The following is a 26,605-nucleotide window of genomic DNA, read 5'->3' as shown; positions in this document are numbered from 1 at the left end:
TGTTTTCCTTCTTTTCTTGTTGTTTTTAAAGTTGAATTTCCTTCGCTTTCCGTGTATTCATTTTTTGTTGAATTCGATATTCAACTAATTGTGAATTCTTCACAGATCTTCTACTACTAGAAGCCATTGGAACTAAATTGAAATGAATGTTCTATATGAGTCTATTGATGTTTTATGAAAATTATAAAATACGAGGAAGTGTGTTAATCAAAGCATAGCAAATTAAACATCTATTCTACTGTTCATTATGCAGTACATGTCTATCAATGATTTAAGAGTATGCACGGTTTTCAACACTTTTCTGACAACACGGCCTAACTCAACTCGACTTGGGTGACGTCCCATACTTTCTCAGGAAGATGGTGAGCAGAAGAAACGATGTTTAAGCAACAAGATTGAATAAACACATTACTAATTATGATATTAGAAATCAAGAACATCATAGAGTCATATAGAAACATTCTTATTTAGCCAATCATGACTCTGATATCATACACGAAAAGTGAAGGAAATTCAACTTTAAAAACAACAAGAAAAGAAGGAAATCAAACTTACAATTTAAACTGTAAAACACAAACACATTGCTAAGCAACCTGGGAGACAGAGAAGATTATTTTCCAGGTGATGCCTTCTACAGTAAAACAATGCTCCTTATATAGATGGAGCTTACAAAGGTGCATTCAAATTTTTTACAATTCCACCAATAAAAATGTAACACGATGCCTCCATAATTGAGGCGGTTGATGCCTCTATTATTGAGGCGGCAGGTTCTCTGAGTGGACCTTGCCATCATTATATATCCAACTATCTTTGGTATTGTTGGAGGGCTAGTTGTTTTGCACCAACTGTCTTCCATAATTATGGCGACTAGCAGCCAAATCCCATGTGATGTTGGAAATATAAAAAGATTTTCCAAATAGAATGATAGTGACATTCTTTTGTCGACATACAGGCCAACTGTCCACTAGTTGTGGATAAGAGAGAGAGAGAGAGAGAGAGAGAGTATTCATCTTTAAATATTCTCTGTTTTTTTTTTTGGTCTTTTTAGTCTTTTCTATCCAGTCTCTTTTCCAAAGTACTATGTCTTTTAGTCTTTTCTATCCAGTCTCTTTTCTAAAGTACTATGTCTTTTAGTCTTTTCTATCCAGTCTCTTTTGTAATGAAGTGTCTTATTTGCCATCAAGTGTAGTCAAATTATGGATGGCCTCTGAGTCATAATCTTCATCTTCATCTTCATCTTCATCTTGAGAATAGCATTGGAGAGTTTGGGTACCGGTTCCAGTGGAGCCAATTTTGCTAGAAGTGTCTGAATTATTATTTTCATACCCTTGTTCTTTAAGATATTCTTGAAAATAGTCTTGCATCATCTTCTTGATGTATGCTGAGTCTGTATACTGTTTTTCTTCAGTCTTTTCTTGCTGCTTGTCTTTTGACATTTTTTGCAAATGTCCAGCCATCAACGGACTTGATGTGTCTTTACCGGCTGCCATTTGAGCTGGACTAGCTAGTGAAAACCCTTCACTAGTAGGGATCTGGGTACAAATAGTACATGTTGCCTTTGCCTTAAGTCTTTTGTTTTCTTCTTCTAAAGTCTTGATATATTCTTTCTGGAAGTCATTTTTCTCTTCTAGTAATCTTCTCTTCTCATTGAGTCTTTGAATAGTCTAGGCCAGGGTATCACAATGGTCACAAAATATAATTCTTTTTGTATCCTTGGCAACACCGTAGGATACTTGGTCTTCTCTCATATGTCTTAAGGAAGGGGCTATGTAGTAATTGGTGCCAATAATTAATTTGGCTGCCTCTAGTGTTTCTTGAAGGTTATTAAAGCCTTTGTAAATGGGTCTTTTAAAATTCTGGATACTTTCAACAACTTCTGTCCAGGAATGAAAAACTCCTGGAGTGTGACCTTGGAAAACAACATAAAAATTAAAACTTTTCTTTTTTTGCGAAAAATATTCTAAAAGTTCGTTAATGCTATCTAAAAAATATTTCTGGTCTTTGGGAATTCTCTGGTAAGAAAGCCATAAGTTATCTAATAAACATTGTTCTTCTTTTGTAATTGAAATGCTTGGTAAAGTCTTAAAAGTAATATTAGATTTTGGAAAAACTACTAACTTTTTATTACCAAAGCTGAGAAATTCTTGTCCATAATTATTGAATCTGGAGGAAGATGATTTGGAAGAGCCGTGGTCTGGAAAATCCATCTGTTCAATTAGTCATAATATGTGTATCAAAAATCTTCTACTAAGAGTATCTGCAAGGCTATTACTTTTACCTTTAATCTATTCAAATTCAATCTTGTACCCATTACCTGTAATAATATCGACAAGGTTTAACCATCTTCTCCTACTTATCTTATTTTCTTTTCTTCTTTGGAAATATTTTACTATAGCTTCGTAGTCTGTTCTTAGGGTAAATTCTTGATTGTTAATAATAAACAATCTAAAAGATTCTAAGGAATAAATTACTGCTAAAATCTCATAATCTATGCTACTCATGTTGCCTTTTTCTTTAAATTTTCCACTGGCGTAGCTACAAATTTATTCTTCTTCTTTTTCACTATATTTGTGGGGTTTGGCAATAAGGACTCCGCCCCATCCAAGATTACTACCATCTGTCTCTATGATTAGATAATTTAAATCTAAAGGTATTTGTAATTTGGATAATGTCTGGATTTTCTCTTTAACCTTTTTAACCAGATTTTTATCTTCTTGGTTAAAGAATTTTTGGCCTGTTGGAGATGTTTTTCCATACAAAGGGCCAATAATTTTTCCTATGTCTTTAATAAAAGGTCTGGCATAATTGACCAATCCTAAAAACCTGTGTAGTTGTTTTGTATCTGATAAATCATCTGGCATTTCTAATATTTTCTTAGAAATATGATCTTGTAATTCTATCTGTCCTTGTCCTATATTTACTCCTAAGAATTTCATATATTCTTTGAATAATTCAATTTTTGTTTTGCTAATAATGATTCCTTCTTGCATAAAGGTGGCTAATACTAATTTTAAATGACCTATATGTTCTTCAATAGTTTTGCTAAATGCTAAGATGTCATCTATATATACTAGCACAAATGTATCATATTTCTTGAATATATTATCCATTTTCTCAGGAAAATGGCTGGTGCATTTTTTAATCCAAAAGGCATTACTAACCATTCGAAATGTCCTTCTGGACATGTGAATGCGGTCCATTCTATGCTATATGGATGCATTTTTACCTGCCAAAATCCTGATTTACAATCAAATTTACTAAATATTTTTTGTATCTTGAATCCTATTAATTAACTGAGACTTATCTGGTATGTTATCACTATCTGTGATTGTATTATCATTTATTCTTTTGTAATTAATAACCATTCTAGACTTTCCTTTTTTTCTGTTCACTATGTTTTCTAACTATAAAGGTTGCTGATCTATGGCGACTTATGGATTTTCTAATAATTCATAGGTTTAATAATTCTGTGATATGAAGTTTAACTTCTTCTTTGTCTAAATTCGTAGCTTCTATGTTGTCTTTTTTTAATATGTAATTAGGATTTAATAATTCTAGCCTGCACTGTTTATGATTATTTTCCCAATGTTTTAAGGGATTTTCTCCGAAATATTCTAATTGATCTAATTTGTCTATGATCTGTTGTAAGTGTTGTTTATCTTTATGATGGACATTAATTATTTCTAAATAAATTTTTTCTGTATCTAAAAAGGTGTAATCTAGGTCTATCATTCGTTCTATCCAATCATCAAAGTCTTCATTTTCTCCCATTATTTCTTCTGGATAATCCTGTGGACTTGGTAATGGTTGGATATAAGGTTCTGGTTGGACTGAGACTTGGACTAAGCCTGTATGTGCTACTGCTTCAGGAAAAGTCTAGGAGTGTTGTATTGGAACTTCTGTTAAGTCTTCATCTATTTCTTCATAACATAAGAGCTTATTATCTAATTTAACAATATTATTATCTAATTGTTGTTCTAAGGCTAAAATTGTAGGATTGTTAACTTGTTTGCAGCTTCCTAAAATTTTACATTGACAACTAGTTTATTTTGCTTTGTCGATTTCTGCATCTAGGGGACCACCACGCTCTGCTGTAGAGGTGAGAGTTGGTGAATAAGTGGTTTGGACAGGAATAGTACTAGAGTTTTTGTGAAATTGTAAATAGTCTCGGGAAATTGTAAGGGAACCATTATTATGTAAGGTGAAATTAAGACCTAAAATAAAGTCTACTTTAAGTTTGAGGTCTCTATCCCATGTTAAGGGTAAAGAATAAGATCCAGAAAAGGTAGAGCAATTAGTAAAAAATTGGATCTTGCCTTCATCGAAATAGGTGGTGTAAGGGTTATAAGTACCATCTACCTGTTGGCTAAATACTTGCTTAGTTGTTTTCATAAGAAACTGAGGGGAAACTAGTCTCCGGTGAATAATACATTTTGTGCAGCCAGAGTCTACGAGAGCATCTAATATGAGGGATTTTTTATTAAGGAAAAGGATCTTAGCCCTAACAAGTATGTTGGAAAAAGATTTATCTTGGTTACAAACGTAAGAGGTTTCTGGGTCTTCGATGCTTACAGTAATCCCATCGTAGGAGTCTTTTTCGATTTGAGGAGAGTAATTTCTACTTCACAGTTTTCTATTTTTCTGGCCATGATAACGAGTTTAGTGTCATGTATCCTATTATGGATAGTCTGGTCGATGGGTTCTGTTCCTAAGATTTTAAGGCAAGGGATACATGCTTCTAAGAAACACTGTTTGCACTTTGCACGCTATTTCTTATTGGGATACCAGGCACACTTAAACCAAGGGTTGTTGTCTAACCCAGTATTCCAAGACCAGGTATGTGTGCATTCTGAAGTTGTATCCATAAGATCAAGGTTTCCTTCTATGTCTAAGACTAAGTCTTCATCGGAATCTGATAAGTCTGGAGGAGCATTTTGTATGCTTACAACGATGTAAATGGATTTTGTGTCTGACATATATTCGTCAACTTCTATAAGGTCTTATTGGACATTCACTACAAGGGTAGATCTTCTAGAGTTAATATTTTGTCTATTAGGGCAGGTGTTGGCTAAATGTTCAGTTTGTCCGAAAATATAGCAAGATAATTTATTCTTATAGTTCTTTTTGGGTTAAATCTTCTAACATGTCTATCTTTATTTAAATATGGTTTTCTACTTTTCGATCTTTGGATAAAATATCCTTTTTTGAAATATCTTTTGTTTTTTCTAGGTCTTTGTCCTGAGTCTACTAAACCATAAGCTTGGGTGGTATATATCTGTTTACAGAACCCAAAGTCATCTCCTTTGAGTTGTCTTTGTATTTGGATATCTGTTCATTTTTCTTGAAGGATAGTTATTATGAATTTTGTTCTTTGTCCTATTGAATAAACTACTATAGGATTTTCAATTTCTAAGTTTTGCCATTTATCATAAATTTATTTTCCTAATGCTCCTGGTAATTTTCTAAACAGTTTAGTACCTGAATCTCTGTTGAATGTATTTCCTGAAATGCAGGTATAGTTGAAGTAATCTTGGAGAAATTTCTTCATATATTTGTAATTGTGTAAACTAAGTTGTTCTAGATAAACTACTGCATCTTTTTGTAATGTAACAAATCCTAGATTAGGATCATCTCCTGTTACTAATTGATAGACTTTATTAACAAAGTTATATGGGTTAGATCCTAAACTCATTAAATGAGCAAATTCTTCGGGATTACCTCTTTTATAGCTTTCCCATAAAGCTTTTACACTTTCTCCTAAAAATGTTTCTAAGTACCTATACATTTCTTCTACATCTTGGGATTGAAAGTTCTGAATGTAGATTGAAACTACTTGGTTTTTCCAGAGGTCTAGGACTGTTGTCCACTCTTGAGGGTCATGGGTTGAAAGATTAAGAATTTTTCCTTTGCCCATTTCTTGGAATTTTTTAGGTCTTTCTATTTCTTTTCTTTTTCCTTTGGGATATATCTTTCGATCATAAGTTACTGGTTCACAATAAGGAATCCTTGGCATATTACCTGAGTAATATACTTCCCTAGGAGGGGTTATTGGGTAAGTTGTATAGCTACTTCTGGGAATAGTGTTAGAACTTTCTTCATCCATATATTCTTTAATACTTAAGGTTTCTTCTCTTTCTATTTTTTCATCTTCTTTTGGTTCTAAAGGCATTTTTCCTATTCTAATATTAGCTTCATTATCATAATATAGGTATTCTTCTTCTTTTATTCTTCTATTTTTTTTATCAGATCTTATTCAAGATGAAGAAGTTCTCTTTCTGATAATTTTAATTCTAATTCTTTAGGATATATTATCTCATCTATGTCTAATTCTATATTGAGTAGGTCGTAATTTTCACTAGAAACTGATTCAGCATCTTCTGTATTCTTTTGGCCATAGATATTAAATCTAATATTGATGTTACCCTTTGTATCAGTGTACATAATACTTTCTTCAGGACTAATTTTTTTTCTTCTCTAAATTTAAGATTACATTCTAAGCCTGCTAAAATATTTGGGGAATACTTAATAGGTTTGATTAATTTAATTCCTTTATTCCCTATTAAATTAACAACATCATCTATTTTAACTTTGAACTTAGTAGTATTGGAACAAGTACATCTCCCTAAGAATCCAATACATAGTAAAAGATTATTTCCTACAAAGGATTCGTATCCTTTTGTCTGAATGCATACTTTTATATATTTTCTAAAATCTTGTAATCCAATAAGGAAGTCTGGGGAGCAATAAAATATTCCTCCATTCTGATTCATATCTACTTCATTAATTCCTAACATTGCTTTTTTAGGATCTGCCCATCTATCATCGTAAATGCTAAGTAAAATTTTGGTTCCTAGATGTTTTCGTCCTAATCCTTTTATGCCTATTACAATTAAACCTAAATGAATTAAAGTATTTAATTTTTTAATTTCTCTAAAAGCTTGTTCTGCTATTAGGTTAATGTTAACATAATCTTGTCCTACACAACTAATATGGATTTCTCTGTAATGTCTGAATAATCCTGTATTAAATTTTAATGGTCCTATTCGATATAATTGTCTAGGGTTAAGGAGGTTTAATTGATTATTGCCGAATAAGGTAATGTCTTGGTCTATATCTATGATTTCATCTAATTGTATACCTCTTTGGTCTATACTTCTTTTTCCTGTTATTCTATCTATAATATTTAAGTTTCTAGAGGAACTCCCTATTTCCGAGGTGCATCCTTCACCTCGCTGTGAAAGTGCCATGGTTTTCTACGCTGGGTTGTTCTAGGTTGTTCTATTTTAACAGCTTTTAATTTTTGAGTTATTAAATCTATTTCCTTATCAATGTTCTATTGGGATCCTTTACTAGTTTTTAGATAGTCTAAATTTTCGGCTAATTTGTCTATTTTTATTCTTAAGTTTCTTATTTCTTCTTGTGTTTTACTTATACTAACTTCTATTACTGTTATTTTACTCTATAGATTATTTCCTAAACTTATAATAAGATCGATAATACTCTTGAGTTGAGGGTTATTTCCGTGTAGACTATGTTCTTTAGTATTAAAGTGACACCTAAGAGTATTAGGTCCTATGTATTTTGTGTCAAATCTTGTCAAAAGTTTGAGGTCTAAATAATCTAATTTTCTAAAGGGTTCCAGGTCTTATGGCTTTGATACCAAAATGAGACGGGTACTAATTAAGGTTCTCATTAATCTAGAGTATTTAAAGATGAATTATTTGCAGGTCTCCTTACTATTTGTCTTCTGGGTATAAAGATTTGCCTAGGAGTCTCTACAAATCTTCTATAAGAATATAAAGACAAACTGAAACAGATAAAACTAAAAATAACCAGATTACAGAAAACTATTATTAAGGCTATAAAGACAAAGATCATGTATCTATAATTCTGACTAAAATATTAATAATTAAGAATATATAGGAAACTAAAAGATTCTCTAGTTGTTCTGGGAGGAACACAAAATAGTTGAATAATTCTACTGCTATTACTAATAAAAATAGAATGTAAGTATATGCTCCTATAGCTTAAATCTTAAGGTGTTGTAAAATAGACCTAGATATAAGTAATATATGGGTAATATGCGTAGGATAATTCTAAAAAACTGTCTTAATATTTTATTTACTAACCAAATAAACATAAAAGTATTGCGACATTGTGGCTTCCAGGAGCAACACTTGACTCCGAAGAGGTAGAGGCATTTGTTAGGGCTTAGCCCTCACCCAGCAGTTTCCAGCCTAATATACTTTTATGTATAAACACAAGTACACACAATCTATATAATCTTAGCAAACTATATAGGCGGTAAGAATCAAATAGGTAAGAACGATGCCTAAATTTATGAAAACAACAAGCATGAGATTAATACGAAAAAGAGATAAGAAGTGTAATTCCCGAGGAATTTTACTTTAGATCAAAACTGTTTAGATCTTTATGCTTCCTCCTTTAGGTATGGAGAACCCAAGACATAGAGAGGTGTGCAGTTTCCTAGCATTAAGCTTCTGCCACGGGCTCCAGCATTTAGTCCCAAGAAAAAACAAAGCCCTGAAACCTCCTTGGGTATAAACGGGCAGAAACAAGGGACGCATGGACCGTGAAGCATTAGAGGAAAACCACAATGCTTTTACTCTTTGCTTGGGATTAACCCCGGGTTAGAGGAAGAAGGTACAGATCTAAACAGACCGAGATCTAAAGCTTCCCCTTAGGGAAGTCCAGAAAACTGAACGAAAATGGCGGAGAGTAACACTTACTTTAAAAACAGGGGTGTTCGTGAGGAAGACTTAGGTTGAGAAGAAGATGGAATTCATGGGTTGAAACAAGAAGATGCTCTGAAACACTCTTTCATTCATATCCTTTGTAATGTACAAGGGGGTTTATTTATAAGCAAACTCTACCGACACACTTGGAAATAGAGGTGTTTATCCGGGTTCTCATTGGGCCCCATCGACAATAAACTTTCCCCAGAATCTTCCAGGTGGATGGTGAGAGTTATTCCAAGCCAAAAAATGAAAAAGTACACTTTTTACAAGTAAAAAACAAGGTGCCCAAAACAGCAAGCGAAAATTAAAAACCACTATCTTTTACAAAACCATGGGTTATAAACCATGGGCTGAAACTATGTGTCTACAAACCGGAGATCTGGTAAATAGTAGATTTCAAAAACCATGTGTTTTTTTAAATCAGTGTGCCGGAGAGTACCGGGTTGCTTTTTGGAGAGCCTTCTAGTGTTCTGAGTTCTTGAGTTCTTAAGAGCTCTTTTTTTTTTCTTGAGAGAGAGAGAGAGAGAGAGAGAGCAGCCTATCCATAATAGGATACATAACACTAAGTTAGAAATTATGGCCAGAAAAATAGAAAACTGTGAATTACTCTCCTCAAACATAGATTAGATACAATCGAAAAAGAATCCTGTGATGGGATTATAGTAGGCATAGAAGACCCAAAAACTTCCTACGTCCGCAACCAAGACAAATCTTTTTCTAGCATACTTGTCAGGGCCAAGATTGTTTTCCCTAATAAAGAATCCTTAATATTAGATGCCTTAGTAGACTCTAGCTGTACAAAATGTATCATCCATAGAAGACTCGTTCCCCCTCAGTTTTTCAAGAAAACAACTAAACAAGTTTTTAGCCAACAAGTAGATGGTACTTATAACCCATATACCACCTATTTCGAAGAAGGAAAGATCCAATTTTTTACCAACTGCTCCACCTTTTCTGGATCTTATTCTTTACCTTTGACATGGGTTAGAGCGTTGCTAATATACTTTTATGTATTATGTATTAAACACACACAATCTATAAAACTTAGCAAACAATAAATGCAGTAAGTACTAAAGCGATAAGAACAATTCCTAAGGTTATGGAAAGCACAAACATAGAGAATCTTTTAGGTTCCTATATATTTTTAATTATTAATATTATAGTTAGAATCATAGATATATGATCTTTGTCTTTATAGCCTTAGTAATAGTTTTCTGTAATTTGGTTATTTTTAGTTTTATCTGTTTTACTTTGTCTTTATATTCTTATAGAAGATTCGTAGAAACCCCTAGGCAAATCTTTACACCTAGAAGACAAATAGTAAGGAGACCTGCAAATCATTCAACTTTAAATACTCCAGATTAATTAGTACCCCCTCCAAATTGGTATCAGAGTCCTAAGACCTGGAACCTTCCAAAAAACTAGATTATTTAGACCTTAAACTTCCATCAAGATTTGAGATAAAATATATAGGACCTAATTCCCATAGATGTCATTTCAACAGTGAAGAACATATTTTACACGGGAATAATCACCAATTAAATACTATCACAGATCTTATTATAAGTCTAGGTAATAATCTTCAAACAAAGTAACCGAAATAGAATTCACTTTAACTAAGATACAAGACGAAATTAAGACTTTAAAAATAAAAACAGAAAAAATCTCTTAGAATTTAGACTATCTAAAAAGTAGTAAAGGATCACAACAAAATATTGATAAAGAAATAGATTTAATATCCCAGAAATTGAAAGGTATCACAATAGAACCCAGAACCTCCTTAGCTCAAAAACCATGGGACTTTCACAGCGAGGTGAAGGATTTACCTCGAAAATAGGAAGTTCTTCTAGAAACCTTAATATAATAGACAGAATAACAGGGAGGAGAAGTGTAGACCAAAGAGATATACAATTAGACGAAATAATAGATATAGATCAAGACATTACTATATTTAGCAATAACCAATTAAACCTTCTTAACCCTAGACAATTATATAGAACAGGACCATTAAACTTTAATACCGGATTATTTAGATATTACCGAGAAATCCAGATTAGTTGTGTAGGACAAGATTCTGTTAACATTAACTTAATAGCAGAACAAGCCTTTAAAGAAATAGGGGTAAAAGGATTCATTTAGGTCTGATTGTAATAGGGGTAAAAGGATTAAGATGAAAAGATCTAGGAACTAAAACCTTACTTAGTATCTACGATGATAGATGGGTAGACCCTAAAAAGGCAATGTTAGGAATCACTGAGGTAGATATGAATCAAAATAGAGGAATATTTTATTGCTCCCCAAACTTCCTTATTGGACTACAAGATTTTAGAAAATATATCAAAATAGGTATTCAGACAAAAGGATATGAATCCTTTGTAGGAAACAATCTTTTATTGTGTATTGGATTCTTAGAAAGATATACTTGTTCTAGCACTACTAGGTTCAAGGATAAAATAGATGATGTAGTTAATTTAATAGGAAACAAAGGAATAAAATTAATTAAGCCTATTAAATATTCTCCAGACATTTTAGCAGGATTAGAATGGAACCTTAAATTTAGAGAAGAAAAAATTATCAGTCCTGAAGAAAGTATCATATACACAGATACTAAAGGTAACATAAATATTAGATTTAATAGATATGAACAAAAGAATACAGAAGATACAGAATCAATCTCTAGTGAAAATTATGACCTAGTCAATATTGAATTAGAAACAGATGAGATAATATACCCTAAAGAATTATATATATATATATATATATATATATATATATATATAGAGAGAGAGAGAGAGAGAGAGAGAGAGAGAGAGAGAGAGTCTGGTCTGCAGGTTCTATACCTAGGGTTTTTAGACAAGGGATGCAAGCTTCTAGGGAACACTGATTGCATTTAGCTCTTTGTTTTTTGCTAGGATACCAAGCACACTTAAAACAAGGATTACTATCTAACCCTGTATTCCATGACCACGTATGTACACATTATGAAGTAGTGTCCATAAGGTCAAGGTTTTCTTCTAGGCTTATGACTAAATCTTCATCTGAATTTGAAGAATCTAAAGGTGTATTTTGGATACTTACTATGCTATAAGTAGATTCCGTATCTGACATGTATTCATCTACTTCTATGAGATCTTGTTGGACATTTTCTACAAGGGTGGATCTCTTAGAGTTAATGTTTTGTCTTTTGGGACAGGTGTTGGCTAAGTGTTCTGTTTAGCCACAAATATAGCAAGAAAGTTTATTCATATAGGTTCTTTTTGGGTTAAATCTTCTAACATGTCTATCTTTGTTTAAATATGGTTTCCTACTTTTGGATCTACGGATAAAGTATCCTTTCTTGAAGTATTTTTTATGTTTTCTTAGTTTCTGTCATGAGTCTTTTAGACCATAAGCTTGGGTAGTATATATCTGCTTATAGAACCCATAATCATCTCCTTTAAGTTGTCTTTGTATTTGAATGTTTGTACATTTTTCTTGAAGGATAGTCATAATAAACTTGGTTCTTTGTCCTATTGAATACACTCCTGTAGGATTTGTTGTTTCTACGTTTTGCCATTTATCATATATTTCTTTTCCTAGAGCTCCTGGTAATTTCCTAAATAACTTTGTGCCTAAGTCGTTGTTGAAAGCATTTCCTGAAATACATGTATAATAAAAGTAATCTTGGAGAAATTTCTTAACATATTTATAATTATGTAAACTAAGTTGCTCTAAATAAACAACTGCATCTTTTTGTAATGTTACAAATCCTAGATTAGGGTCATCTCCTGTTACTAATTGATAGACTTTAATAAGAAAATTATAGGGATTTGATCCTAGGCTCATTAGATGGCCAAATTCTTCTGGATTCCCTCTTTTATAACTTTCCCATAAAGCTTTTACGCTTTCTCCTAAAAATGTCTCTAAGTATCTGTACATTTCTTCTACATCTTGAGACTGAAATTTTTGAATATAGTCTGACACTACCTGATTTTTCCAAAGGTCTAATACTGTTGTCCATTCTTGGGGATCATGGGCTTAAAGATTAAAAAAATTTCCTTTGCCCATTTCTTGAAACTTTATAGGTCTTTCTGTTTCTTTTCTTTTTCCTTTGGGATATATCTTGTATCAAAAGTTACTGGGTCACTATAAGGAATCCTTGGCATATTACCAGAATAATATACTTCCCTAGGAGGAGTTCGTGGATAAGTGGTATAACTATTTTGGGGAATAGTATTAGAGCTTTCTTCATCCATGTATTCTTTGATACTTATAGTTTCTTCATCTTTTGTTGGCTCTAGAGGCATTTTTCCTATTCTGATGTTAGTTTCTTGGTCACAGTACATATATTCTTCCTCTTGGATTTTTCCATTTTTAATTAAGTCTTCTTCTAAATGAAAAAGTTCTTTTTCTGTTAATTTTAATTCTAGTTCTTTAGTGTATATTATTTCATCTGTCTCTGATTCTCCTTAATCGTAATTTTTGCTAGAAATTGATTTTGTGTCCTTTGTATTCTTTTGTTCATAACTATTAAATCTAATATTTATATTACCTTTTGTATCTATATACGTAATACTTTCTTTAGAACTAATTATTTTTTCTTCTCTGAGTTTAAGGTTCCATTCTAATCCTGCTAAGATATCTGGGGAATATTTGATAGGCTTAATTAATTTAATTCCCTTGTTACCTTTTAAATTAACGACATCATCTATTTTAACTTTAAACCTAGTAGTAATGGAGCAAGTACATCTTCCTAAAAATCCAATACATAATAAAAGATTGTTTCCGACAAAGGATTCATATCCTTTTGTCTGAATACCTATTTTAATATATTTTTTGAAATCTTGTAGTCCTATGAGGAAATCAGGGGAGCAATAAAATATTTCTCTGTTCTGATTCATATCTACTTCGGTGATTCCTAACATAGCTTTTTTAGGATCGGCCCATCTATCAACATAGACGTTGAGCAGAGTTTTGGTTCCTAGGTGTTTTCGTCCTAATCCTTCTGCCCCAATGACAATTAAACCTAAATGAATTAAAGTATATAATTTCTTAATTTCTTTGAAAGCTTGTTCTGCTATTAAGTTTATGTTGACGGAATCGTGTCCTACAAAACTAACTTGAATTTCCCTATAGTGTCTGAATAATCCAGTATTAAAATTCAAAGGTCCTATTCTATATAACTGTCTAGGATTAAGGAGATTTAATTGATTATTACTGAAGAAAGTAATATCTTGGTCTATGTCAATTATTTCGTCTAACGGAATATCTCTTTGGTCTACACTTCTTCTTCCTGTTATTCTATCTATTATATTAAGATTTCTAGAAGAACTTCCTTTTTCTGAGGTAAATCCTTTACATCGCTGTGAAAGTGCCATGGTTTTGTTGATGATGAAGTTCTAGGTTCTATTTTGACAACTTTTAATTTTTGAGTTGTTAAATTTATCTCTTTATCAATATTTTGTTGCGATCCTTTACTAGTTTTTAGATAATCTAAATTTTCAGAGAGTTTTTTTGTTTTTACTCTTAAGGTTCTTAATTCATCTTGTAGTTTGTTCAAAGTAAATTCTATTTCTGTTACTTTGCTTTGTAGATTATTGGCTAAACTTGCGATAGTATTTAATTGTGAATTATTTCCGTGTAATATGTGTTCTTCACTATTAAAATGACACCTAAGACAATTAGGTCCTATGTATTTTATATCAAATCTTGATGGAATTCTTAAGTCTAAATAATCTACTTTTTTAAAGGTTCTAGGTCTTAAGGCTCTGATACCAAATGTAGGGGGTACTAATTTAATTTAGTCTTGAGTATTTAAAGGAGAATTATTAGCAGATCTTCTTATTACTTGCCTTCTGGGAATAAAAACTTGCCTAGGGGTTTCTACTATTCTCCTACAGGAATTGAGGGATAAAGTGAAACAGATAATACTAAATATGAAAAAGTTACAAATAACTATTGTTAATGCCATAAAAACAAAGATCATGTATCTAGGATTCTTCCTATAATATTAGCAATTAAAAATATATAGGAGACTAAGAGATTTTCTAGTTGTTCTAGTAAGGTAGTATATATAGGTAGTATGTGTAATACTATCCTAAAAAACTGTCTTAATATTTTATTTACAAGCCAAATAAACATAAAACTACGGCGGCGTTGTGGCTTCCGGGAGCAACGCTTGGCTCCAAAGAGGTAGAGCCGTTTGTCAGGGCTTAGCCCTCACCCAGCATTTTCCAGCCTAATATACCCTTATGTATAAGCACAAAAAATAAACACAAGCACATAATCTATAAAACTTAGCAAACAATAAAAGCGTTAAGTATTAAACAGATAAGAACAATACCTAAAGTTGTAAAGAGCACAAGCATGGAGTGGATTTCAGAAAATAAGTAAGAAATGTAATTCCCGAGGGGTTTGACTTTAGATCAAAGCTGTTTAGATCTTTATGCTTACTCCTTCAGGTATGGGGAACCCAAGACATAGTGAGGTGTGTAGTTTCATAGCATTAAGCTTCTGCCACGAGCTCCAGCATTTAGTCCCAAGAAAAATAAAGCCTTGAAATCTCCTTGAGTATAAACAGGCAGAAACAAGGGATGCATGGACCGTGAAGCATCAGAGGAATACCACAATGCTTTTACTCTGGGCCTGAGATTAATCCCGGGTTAGAGGAGGAAGGTACAGATCTAAACAGACATAGATCTAAAGCTTCCCCTTAGGGAAGTCCCGAAAACTAAACGAAAATGGCGGAGAGTAACACTTACTGTTTAAAACAGGGGTGTTTGTGAGGAACGCTTAGGTTGAGAAGAAGATGGAACTCATGGGTCGAAGACGAAGGATGCTCTGAAAGACACTCTTTCATTCATATGGTTTAAATGTACACAAGGCTATTTATAGCCAAGAGCTGCGGACACTGGGAGACAATGAGAATCACCTGGGTGCTCATTGGGCCCCATCGTCAGTGATGTGTCTCATGATGCTTTCCAAATGTGCAGTTTACAAAATAATCTTAACAAAAGAGGTACAAAAATTCAAAAAGAACAAGATATTATCTTGAAAAACCATGTGTTGTTTTGAAAACTGTGTGCCAAAACTGGGTCCTGGAGAAATTGCTTCTGGAAACTTGTGTGCTGAAACTAGGTGCTGGAAAAACTGCTTCTGGATACCGTGTGCTTAGTGGTCTTTTGAATAATCTTTTGTGTTGTTTTTTTTATTATTATCTTGTCTCTTTTCTAAGTTTGTCTTTTAAGTCTTTTCTATCCAGTCTCTTTTCTATAGTACAGTCTTACTGCTTTATCTATTTGCCATCAAGTGTTATTAAATTATGGATGGCCTCTGAGTCATAATCAAAGTCTTCGACTTCTTCATGGGAATAACATTGGAGAGTCTGAGTACCAGTTCCGGTGGGGCCGATTTTACTGGAAGTGTCTGAATTATTCTTCTCATAACCTTGGTCTTTCAGATTTTCCTGACAATAGTCTTGCATCATCTTCTTGATTTCTTCTGGGTCTATGTATGGTTTTTCTTTACTATCTTCCTGCCGTTTGTCTTTTTTCTTTTCATTTGACATTTTTGGCAAATGTCTAGCCATCAACGAAGTTGATTTGTCTTTACCGGCTATCGTTTGAGCCGGACTAACTAGTGAAAACCCTTCACTAGTAGGGATCTGGGTACAAATAGTACCTGTGGTCTTGGCTTTGAGCCTTCTATTTTTTGTTCCAAAGTCTTAATATATTCTTTTTGAAAGTCATTCTTTTCTTCGAGCAGTCTTCTTTTTTCATTGAGTATTTGAATGGTCTTGGCTAAAGTATCACAATGGTCACAAAATATAATTATTTTATTATCATTGGCAACACCATAGGATACTTGGTCTTCTCTCATATGTCTCAAAGAAGAAGCTATGTAATAATTGATGCCAATAATTAACTTGGCTGCCTCTAGTGCTTCTTGAAGATTATTAAAGCCTTTGTAAATAGGTCTGTCGAAATTCTGAATACTTTCGACAACTTCTGTCTAGGAATGAAAAACTCCTGGAGTGTGACCTTGGAAAACTACATGAAAATTAAAACTTTTCTTTTTCAGTGAAAAATATTTTGAAAGTCCGTTAATACTGGCTAAAAAGTATTTCTAATCTTTGGGAATTCATTGGTAAGAAAGCCATAAGTTATCTAATAAACATTGTTCTTCTTTTGTAGCTTAAATGCTAGGTAAAGTCTTAAAAGTAATATTAGATTTTGGAAAAACTACTAATTTCTTATTACCAAAACTAAGAAATTATTGTCCATAATTATTGAATCTGGAGGACGTTGGTCTGGAAGGGCCGTGGTCTGGAAAATCCATCTGTTCAATTAATCATAATATTTGTGTCAAAAAATCTTCTACTAAGAGTATCAGCAATACTATTATTTTTACCTTTAATATGTTCAAATTCAATCTTGTACCCATTTCCTGTAATATGTCTGCAAGATTTAACCATCTTCTTCTACTTATCTTATTTTCTTTGCTTCTTTGGAAATATTTTACTATAGCCTCACAGTCTGTTCTTAAAGTAAATTCTTGTTTATTAATAATAAACAGTCTAAAAGATTCTAGGGAATAAATTACTGCTAGAATCTCAGAATCTATGCTACTCATGTTTCCTTTTTCTTTAAATTTTCCACTAGCATAACTACAAATTTTTTCTTGTTCTTGCTCACTATATTTGTGGGGTTTGGCTATAAGAACTCCACCCCATCCTAGATTACTCCCATTTGTTTCAATGATTAGATAATCAGAATCTAAGGGCATTTGTAATTTTGATAATGTTTGAATTTTTTCTTTAACTTTTTTAAGCAAATTCTTATCTTCATTGGTTAAAGAATTTTTGGTCAGTTGGAGAAGTTTTTCCATATACAGGGCCAATAATTTTTCCTATGTCTTTAATAAAAGGTCTGGCATAATTGACCATTCCTAAAAATCTTTGGAGTTTTTTTGTATCTGATAAATCATCTGGCATTTCTAATATTTTCTTAGAAATATGATCTTGTAGTTCTATCTGACCTTGTCCTATATTTACTCCTAAGAATTTTATGTATTCTTTAAATAGTTCAATTTTTGTTTTACTAATAATGATTCCTTCTTGAATAAAGGTGGCTAATACTAATTGTAAGTGACCTATATGTTCTTCAATGGTTTTGCTAAACACTAAGATGTCATCTATGAATACTAGTATAAATGTATCATATTTCTTGAATATATTATCCATTTTTCTCTGAAAAAGAGCTGGTGCATTTTTTAACCCAAAAGGCATTACTAACCATTCAAAATGTCCTTCTGGACATGTGAATGTTGTCCATTCCATACTATCTGGATGCATTTTTACCTGCCCAAATCCTGATTTGCAATCAAACTTACTAAATATCCTTTTATCTTGAATCCTATTAATTAGTTGAGACTTATCTGGTATGTTATAACTATCTGTAACTGTATTATCATTTAGTCTTTTGTAATTAATAACCATTCTAGATTTTCCCCTTTTCTGTTCGCTATGTTTTCTAACTGTAAAGGCTGCAGATCTATGGGGGCTTATGGATTTTATAATAATTCCTAAATTTAATAATTATGTGATATGAAGTTTAAAGTCTTCTTTGTCTAAATTTGTAGCTTCTATGTTGGCTGTTTTCACTATGTAATTAGGATTTAATAATTCTAACCTGCATTGTATGTGATTATTATCCCAGTGTTTTAAGGGATTTTCTCCAAAATATTTTGATTGGTCTAATTTGTCTATAATTTGTTGTAAGTGTTGTTTATCTTTACGTTGAACATTAATTATTTCTAAATAAATTTTTCAGTATCTAAAAAGGTATAGTCTAAATCTATCATTCTTTCTATCCAATCATCAAAGTCTTCATTTTCTCCCATTACTTCTTCTGGATAATCCTGGGGACTTGGTAATGGTTGGATATAAGGTTTTGGTTGGACGGAAACTTGAACTAAGCCTGTATGTGTTACCGCTTCAAGAAAAGTATGGGAGTGGTGTATAGGAACTTCCGTTAAAGCTTCATCTATTTCTTCATAACATAATAACTTATTATCTAATTTAACAATATTGGTTTCTATTTGTTTTTCTAAGGCTAGGATTGTAGGATGATGTATTTATTTGCAGCTACCTGGAACCGGACATTGACAACTAGTGGTTTCTTTGTCTTTTGCTTCTAGGGGACCACCACGCTCCACTGAAGAGGTGAGAGTAGGAGAATAGGTGGTTTGGACAGGAATAGTACTAGAATTCTTATGAAATTGAAGATAATCTCGGGAAATGGTAAGGGAGCCATTATTATGTAAAATGAAATTAAGGCCTAGGATGAAGTCTGCTTTAAGTTTAAGGTCTCTAACCCATGTTAAGGGCAACAGATAAGATCCAGAAAAGGTAGAACAGTTGGTATAGAATTGGATCTTGCCTTCATCAAAATAAGTAGTATATGGGTTATAAGTACCATCTACTTGTTGACTAAATACTTGTTTAGTAGTCTTCTTTAGGAACTGAGGAGGGACTAAGCGTCTGTGGATAATGCATTTAGTACATCCAGAGTCTACTAGGGCATCTACAATTAAAGAGTGTTTATTAGGGAAAATGATTTTGTTTCGAACAAGGATACTAGAAAAGGATTTGTCCTGATTACAGATATAAGAAGTTTCTGGGTCTTCTAAACCTACAGTAATCCCATCTAGGAATCTTTTTCTATTGTATCTAATCAGTGTTTTAGGAGGCTAATTTTTGCTTCACAATTTTCTATAAAAAGAGTGATAGTGACATTCTTTTTTCGACATACAGGCCAACTATGTCCTAGTTGTGGATAAGATTTTTGCTTTTTCTCTTGAGAGAGAGAGAGAGAGACGGGTTTGGCTATAAGAACTCCACCCCATCCGAGATTACTACCATCTATTTCAATGATTAGATAATCAGAATCTAAAGACATCTAATGGTTGGATGTAAGGTTCTGTTTGGAAGGAAACTTGAACTAAGCCTGTATGTACTACTGCTTCAGACAAAGTCTAGGAGTGTTGGATAGGAACTTCTGTTAGGGCTTCATCTTTTTCTTCGTAGCATAACAATTTATTATCTAATTTGACTATGGAGCTGTGTATCTGTTGTTTAAGGGCAAGAATTGTAGAATTATTGGGTTGTTTACAGCTTCCTGGAACTTTATAGGGACAAGATGTTGATTATGATACCAATTTAAAGGGGGTACTAATTTAATTTAATCTAGTCTGGAGTATTTAAAGGTGAATTATTAGGAGATCTTCTTATTACGTGCCTTCTAGGTATAAATATTTGCCAAGGGATTTCTACTACTCTTCTCTAATTATTTTAATTCTAGTTCTTTATGATGAACCTTAAATTCAGAGAAGAAAAATAATTAGTCCTGAAGAAAGTATTATGTATACAGATACAAAAGTTAATATAAATATTAGATTTAATAGTTATGAACAAAAGAATACAGAAGACACATAATCAATTTCTAGAGAAAATTACAATTTAGTTCACATAGAAGGAGAATAAGAGACAGATGAAATAAAATACCCTAAAGAACTAGAATTAAAATTAACAGAAAGAGAACTTCTTCATTTAGAAGAAGACTTAATTAAAAATGGAAAAATCCAAGAGGAAGAATACATGTACTATGACCAAGAAACTAACATCAGAATAGGGAAAATGCCTCTAGAGCCAACAAAAGATGAAACTATAAGTATCAAAGAATACATGAATGAAAGAGTGTTTTTCAGAGCATCCTTTATTGTTCACCCATGAGTTCCCTCTTCTTCTCAACCTAAGCATTCCTCACGAACACCCCTGTTTTAAAAAGTAAGTGTTACTCTCTGCCATTTTCGTTTAGTTTTCGGGACTTTCCCAAGGGGAAGCTTTAGATCTCTGTCTGTTTAGATCTATACCTTCCTCCTCTAACCCGGGGTTAGTCCCAAGCACAGAGTAAAAGCATTGCGATATTCCTCTGATGCTTCACGGTCCATGCGTCCCTTTTATTTTCCCGTTTATAACCAAGGAGGTTTCAGAGCTTTGTTTTTCTTGGGACTAAATGCTGGAGCCCATGGCAAAAGCTTAATACTAGGAAATTGCACACCTCTCTGTGTCTTGGGTTTCCCATACCTGAAGGAGTAAGCATAAAGATCTAAACAGCTTTGATCTAAAGATAAACCCCTCGGGAATTACACTTCTTACTTATTTTCCGTAATCATCTCCATGCTTGTGCTTTTATAACTTTAGGTATTGTTCTTATCTGTTTATTCCTTACTGCTTTTATTGTTTGCTAAGTTTTATAGATTGTGTGGCTTGGTGTTTGTTTTAGTGTTTATACATAAAGGTATATTAGGCTGGAAACTGCTGGGTGAGGGCTAAGCCCTGACAAACGCCTCTGCCTCTTCGGAGCCAATCGTTGCTCCCGGAAGCCACAACGCCGCTGTACTTTTATGTTTATTTGGTTAGTTAATAAAATATTAAGACAATTTTTTAGAATAATCTGACGCATATTACCTATATACTCTATATATCTACCTCTTTTTTACAACTCCATATATTACGGTAGAAGATTTAAAATATAGGAACTTATACTAGTATCCTGTTTTTATTTATATTAGTGGTTGGATTATTTAATTACTTTGTTTTCCTGCCAGAACAATTAGAAAACCTTTTAGTTTCTTACATATTTTTAATTTCTATTATTATAGGTAGAATATTAGATACATGATCTTTGTTTTTATAGCATTAACAATAGTTATCTGTAATCTTTTCATATTTAGTATTATCTGTCTTACATTATCCCTTTATTCCTATAGAAGAGTAGTAGAAACCCCTAGGCAAATATTTATACCTAGAAAGCAAGTAATAAAAAAATCTCCTAATAATTCACCTTTAAATACTCCATACTAGATTAAATTAAATTAGTACCCCTCTAAATTAAATCAGGCCAACTGTCCACTAGTTGTGGATAAAATTTTTTCTTTTTCTCTTGAGAGAGAGAGAGAGAGCGAGATCCTTAGATACACCAGGTTAAGTAGGTATCCCCCTGAATTGGTATTATTTAGAGCCAAAACGATCAACAAAGGCACATGTCAGGGCTTAGCCCTCACCCAAGCCAAATAAACATAAAAGGTACGTTGGCGTTGTGGCTTCCGGGGGTGACGCTTGACTCAGCAGAGGCGCCTATCAGGGCTTAGTCTTCACCCAATAGTTTCCAGCCTGAAATACCCTTTGTTTTTTTTTTTTTTTTTTGTAACAAACTATAAAAGCTATAAGAGTAAGACTAACAAATACAATAGCAATTACGACTAATAAGATAAGCATAGCAAGAGAAAAGACAAGAAGGGTGTAAAATCGATTTGTAAAAACTTCTAGAAGGTAGCTCCAAAAACATTTACTGTTTAGATCTTCGTCTGGTTTTCGACAAGTCTCAGACACTCAAGACACACAGAGGTGTGTGCTTCCCTAGCATATAGCTTCAGCCACGGGCTCCGTCTATGTTCTGAAAATTCAAGAATCCCTAACATCTTTGTGGACAACAATGGGCATATAATCGAAACTCTGGACCATGCAACATCAGAGGGTTACACAATGCATTTTCTAAGCGCTTAAAATGAATCCAAAGTAAGGGAAAATCATTACAAATCTAAACAGAAAAAGTTTGAGGAGTTCCCTTTGGGAAGACCCCTAAACTGTAGAAATTAAAAGAGAAAGAAAAGACTTACTTTGAAAACATTGCAGCTAAAGTGTTTAGAAGAGTTTTGGGATGGAAAAGGTAGAAGACATCGGAAGCAAGGAGTTGGGAAAGCTCCCTCTTTCATTCATATCCTTTGTAATGTACAAGGGGGGCTATTTATAAGCAAACTCTACTGACACACTTGGAGAAAGAGGTGTTTATTCGGGTGCTCATTGGGCCCCATCGACGATAAACTTTCCCCAGAATCTTCCAGGTGGATGGTGAGAGTTATGCAAAGCCAAAAAACGAAAAGTACACTCCTTTTTACAAGTGAAAAACCAGGTGCCCAAAACAGCGGGCAAAAATCAAAACCACAACCTTTTACAAAACCATGGGTATAAACTATGGGCGTCTAATGATCTGGAAAGTGGCCTTCTCAAACCATGTGCTTGTCTTGTCGTTTGGAATTTTCTGTCCTTGAGCTGAAACCATGGGCTGAAACCATGGTGTTGTTGACATTATTCTATGTTATCATAGTCTTTTGTCTTTTCTAACTTTATTATTCTTTATGAAAATAATCTTCTTTTCTATTTTAGTCTTCTCATTGCTTTTGTCTATTTGCCAGCCAACGTTGTGAGATTATGAATGGCTTCTGAGTCAAAATCAAAATCTTCATCTTCTTCTTGGGAATAACACTGAATGGTCTGAGTACCTATAGATCCAGTCATAGTAGATGTTTCTGAGTCATTCTTCTCATATCCTTGGTCTTTGAGATATTCTTGAAAATATTCTTTCATCATTCTTTTAATTTCGTCAGGGTCTATCTGCTGATTTTCTTTCTTTTTGTCATCTGACATTTTTGGCAAATGTCCAGCCATCAACGGATTTTTTTTGTCTTTACCAACTACCGTTTGAGCTAGACTAGCTAGTGAATGACCAACACTAGTAGGTATCTGGGTAGAGAAACTACCTATCAATCTTGCTCTGAGTTGGCGATTTTCTTCTTCTAAAGTGCTAATATATTCTTTCTGGAAGGTATTCTTTTCTAAGAGGAATCTTCTCTTTTCATTTAATCTTTGAAATAGTCTTGGATAAAGTTTCACAATGCTCACAAAAAATAATCTTTGTAGGAGTATCTTTGGCGACTCCATAAGATACTTGGTCTTCTTCGATAAATCTTAGTGAAGAGGCTATGTAGTAGTTAGTACCAATAGTTAGTTTTGCTGCTTCTAAAGCTTCTTGTAAATTATTGAATCCTTGGTAAAACGGTCTTTGAAAATCTTGAATACTTGCTACTACTTCTGTCCAGGAATGAAAAACTCCTGGACTTTACCTTTAAAAACTACTTAAAAGTTAAAACGTTTCTTTTTCTGGCAAAGTTATTCTGATAGGCTATTATTACTGGCTAAAAAATATTTTTGGTCTTTTGGAATTCTTTGGTAAGAAAGCCATAAATTATCTAACAAACATTGTTCTTGTGTTAAGTCTTAAATGTAATGTTAGATCTGGGAAAAACTATTAACTTCTTATTACCAAAATTTAAGAATTCTTGACCATAATTATTAAATCTGGAAGAGGATGATCTTGAGGACATCTGGTCTAGAGGATCGATCTGTTCAATTGACAAGGGAAGAATAAAAGAATCGTTTACTTAATGTATCCACAAGACTATTATTTTTACCTTTAATATGTTCAAATTCTATTCTATATCCATTTCTTGTAATAATATCTACTAAATTTAACCACCTTCTACTGCTTATTTTATTCTCCTTACTTCTTTGAAAATATTTGACTATTGCTTCGGAATCTGTTCTTAAAGTAAATTCTAGTTTATTAATAATGAATATTCTAAAAGACTCTACAGCATACATTACTGCTAGGATTTCTGAGTCTATGCTACTCATATTTCTTTTTTCTTTAAATTTTCCTCTAGAATAGCTACAAATTTTTTCTTGCTCTTTTTCACTGTACTTTTGCGGTTTGGAGATAAGAACACCACCCCATCCTAAGTTACTTCCATCAATTTCTATTATAAGGTAATCAGAGTCTAAAGACATTTGTAATTTGGACAAAGTTTGAATTTTTTCTTTGAATTTTTTTACCAAATTTTTGTCTTCTTGATTAAAGAATTTTTGGCATGTAGGGGAAGTTTTTCCATACAAAGGACCAATGATTTTTCCTATGTCTTTAAGGAAGGGTCTAGCATAATTTACTAATCCTAAAAATCTTTGAAGTTGTTTTGTATACGATAGGTCTTCTGGCATTTCTAGAATTTTCTTGGAAATGTGTTCTTGTAAGTTTATCTGTCCTTGACCTACATTAACTCCTAAGAATTTAATGTATTCTTTAAATAATTCTATTTTTGTTTTACTAATAATGATTCCTTCTTGCATGAATGTGGCTAGTACTAATTGTAAGTGTCCTATATGTTCTTCAATGGTTTTGTTGAAGACTAAAATGTTGTCTATATAAACTAAAATGGTATGACTAAAATGCTTCATCCATTTTCCTTCGGAAAATAGCAGGTGCATTCTTTAAACAAAATGGTATGATTAACCATTCAAAATGTCCTTCAGGGCATGTAATGCCCTCATAGATCTGCTGCTTTTATAGTAAAAAAACATAGTGAACAAAAAAGAGGCAATTCTAGATGGCTATAAATTATAAAAGATTAAATGATAATACTATTACTGACAGTTATAACATACCAGACAAATCACAGTTAATTACTAGGATTCAAGATAAGAAGATATTTAGTAAAAGAGAGAGAGAGAGAGAGAGAGAGAGAGAGAGAGAGAGAGAGAGAGAGAGAGAGAGAGAGAGAGAGAGAGATATTCCATTATTGTACCTTTTGACTTTGTATACTTTTTGTACAGTTTATTTTTTGTAACTGCACACCTGGAAAGCAGTAAGAGAAAAATCACCGATGGGGCCCAATGAGCACCCGGGTGATTCCCTTTGTCTCCAAGTGTCAGCAACCCTTGGCTATAAATAGCCTTATGTATGTTTCACAAGATATGAATGAAAGAGTGCCCACCCATGAGCTTCCTTTTCTTTTCTTTCTGAGTTCACCTACGACCAACTCCTGCTTTCAAAGTAAGTGTGCATCCCAGTTATTTTCTTTCAGCCTTTAGGACTTCCCTAAGGGGAAACTTTAGATCTTTGTCTGTTTAAGTCTGTACCTCTCTCCTCTAATCCAGGGTGAATCCCAAGCACAGAGTAAAAACATTGTTGTATTCCTCTGATGTTTCACGGTCCATGCGTCCCTTGTTCCTGCCCGTTTATACCCAAGGAGGTTTGAGGGCTTTGTTTATCTTGGGACTAAATGTTGGAGCCCGTGGTAGAAGCATTACAGTGCTAGGAAATTGCACACCTCTCTGTATCTTGGGTTCCCTATACCTGAAGGAGTGAGAATAAAGATTTAAACAGCTTTGATCTAAAGTATGCCTCTCGGAAATTACACATCCTATTTGATTTCAAAAATCCTTTCTATGCTTGTGCTTTTGATTACCCTAGGAATTGTTCTTACATGTTTCATCCTTACTGCTTTTATTGTCTGTTAAGAATATCTATATCTATATATATATTGTGTGTCTATACATAAAAGGTATATTAGGCTAGAAACTACTGGGTGAGGGCTACGCCCTGATAGACGCCTCTGCCTCTTTTGAGCCATGCGTCGCTCTCGGAAGTCACAACGCCGTCGTACCGTTTATGTTTTTTTGGCTAGTTTATAATTTAATCAAACAGTTTTTTAGAATAATTTTACTCTTCCTACCTATCTTTTACTTATACTTAGCCCTGTTTTACAAAGCTTTACATTACGGTAAAAGACTTAAACTATAGGAACTTATTCTAGCATCCTGTTCTTAGGAATTATAGTAATAGAGTTATTTGGATATTTTGTCTTTCTGCCAGAACAATTAGAAAATATTCTAGAATCTTATATATTTTTAATTGCTAATATTATAGTCAGAATTTTAGATGCATGATATTTGTTCTAATAGCTTTAGTGATAATTATCTGTAATCTTTTCATTTTTAATTGTATTTGTTTTACTTTATCTTTATATTCATATAGAAGGTTCATAGAAACCCCTAGACAAGTTTTTATACCCATAAGACAAAGACCTCCAAATACTCCAGATTTAAATACTCTTGAATAATTAAAATAGAG

General features: G+C 33.0%; 1 pseudogene; it reads left to right on the top strand.

The window, feature by feature from the left end:
• The window catches only part of LOC137952573 (general transcription and DNA repair factor IIH helicase/translocase subunit XPB1-like), a 48,191-nt pseudogene that overhangs the window by 9,207 nt on the left and 12,379 nt on the right, over positions 1-26,605 (top strand).

Source organism: Aristolochia californica, unplaced genomic scaffold, assembly GCF_029961685.1.
Source record: "Aristolochia californica isolate CCGP_79_NKW_82.1479 unplaced genomic scaffold, dmAriCali1.0.hap1 SCAF_16, whole genome shotgun sequence".
Lineage (NCBI taxonomy): Eukaryota > Viridiplantae > Streptophyta > Magnoliopsida > Piperales > Aristolochiaceae > Aristolochia > Aristolochia californica.
This window is presented reverse-complemented; position numbering and strand designations above follow the sequence as displayed.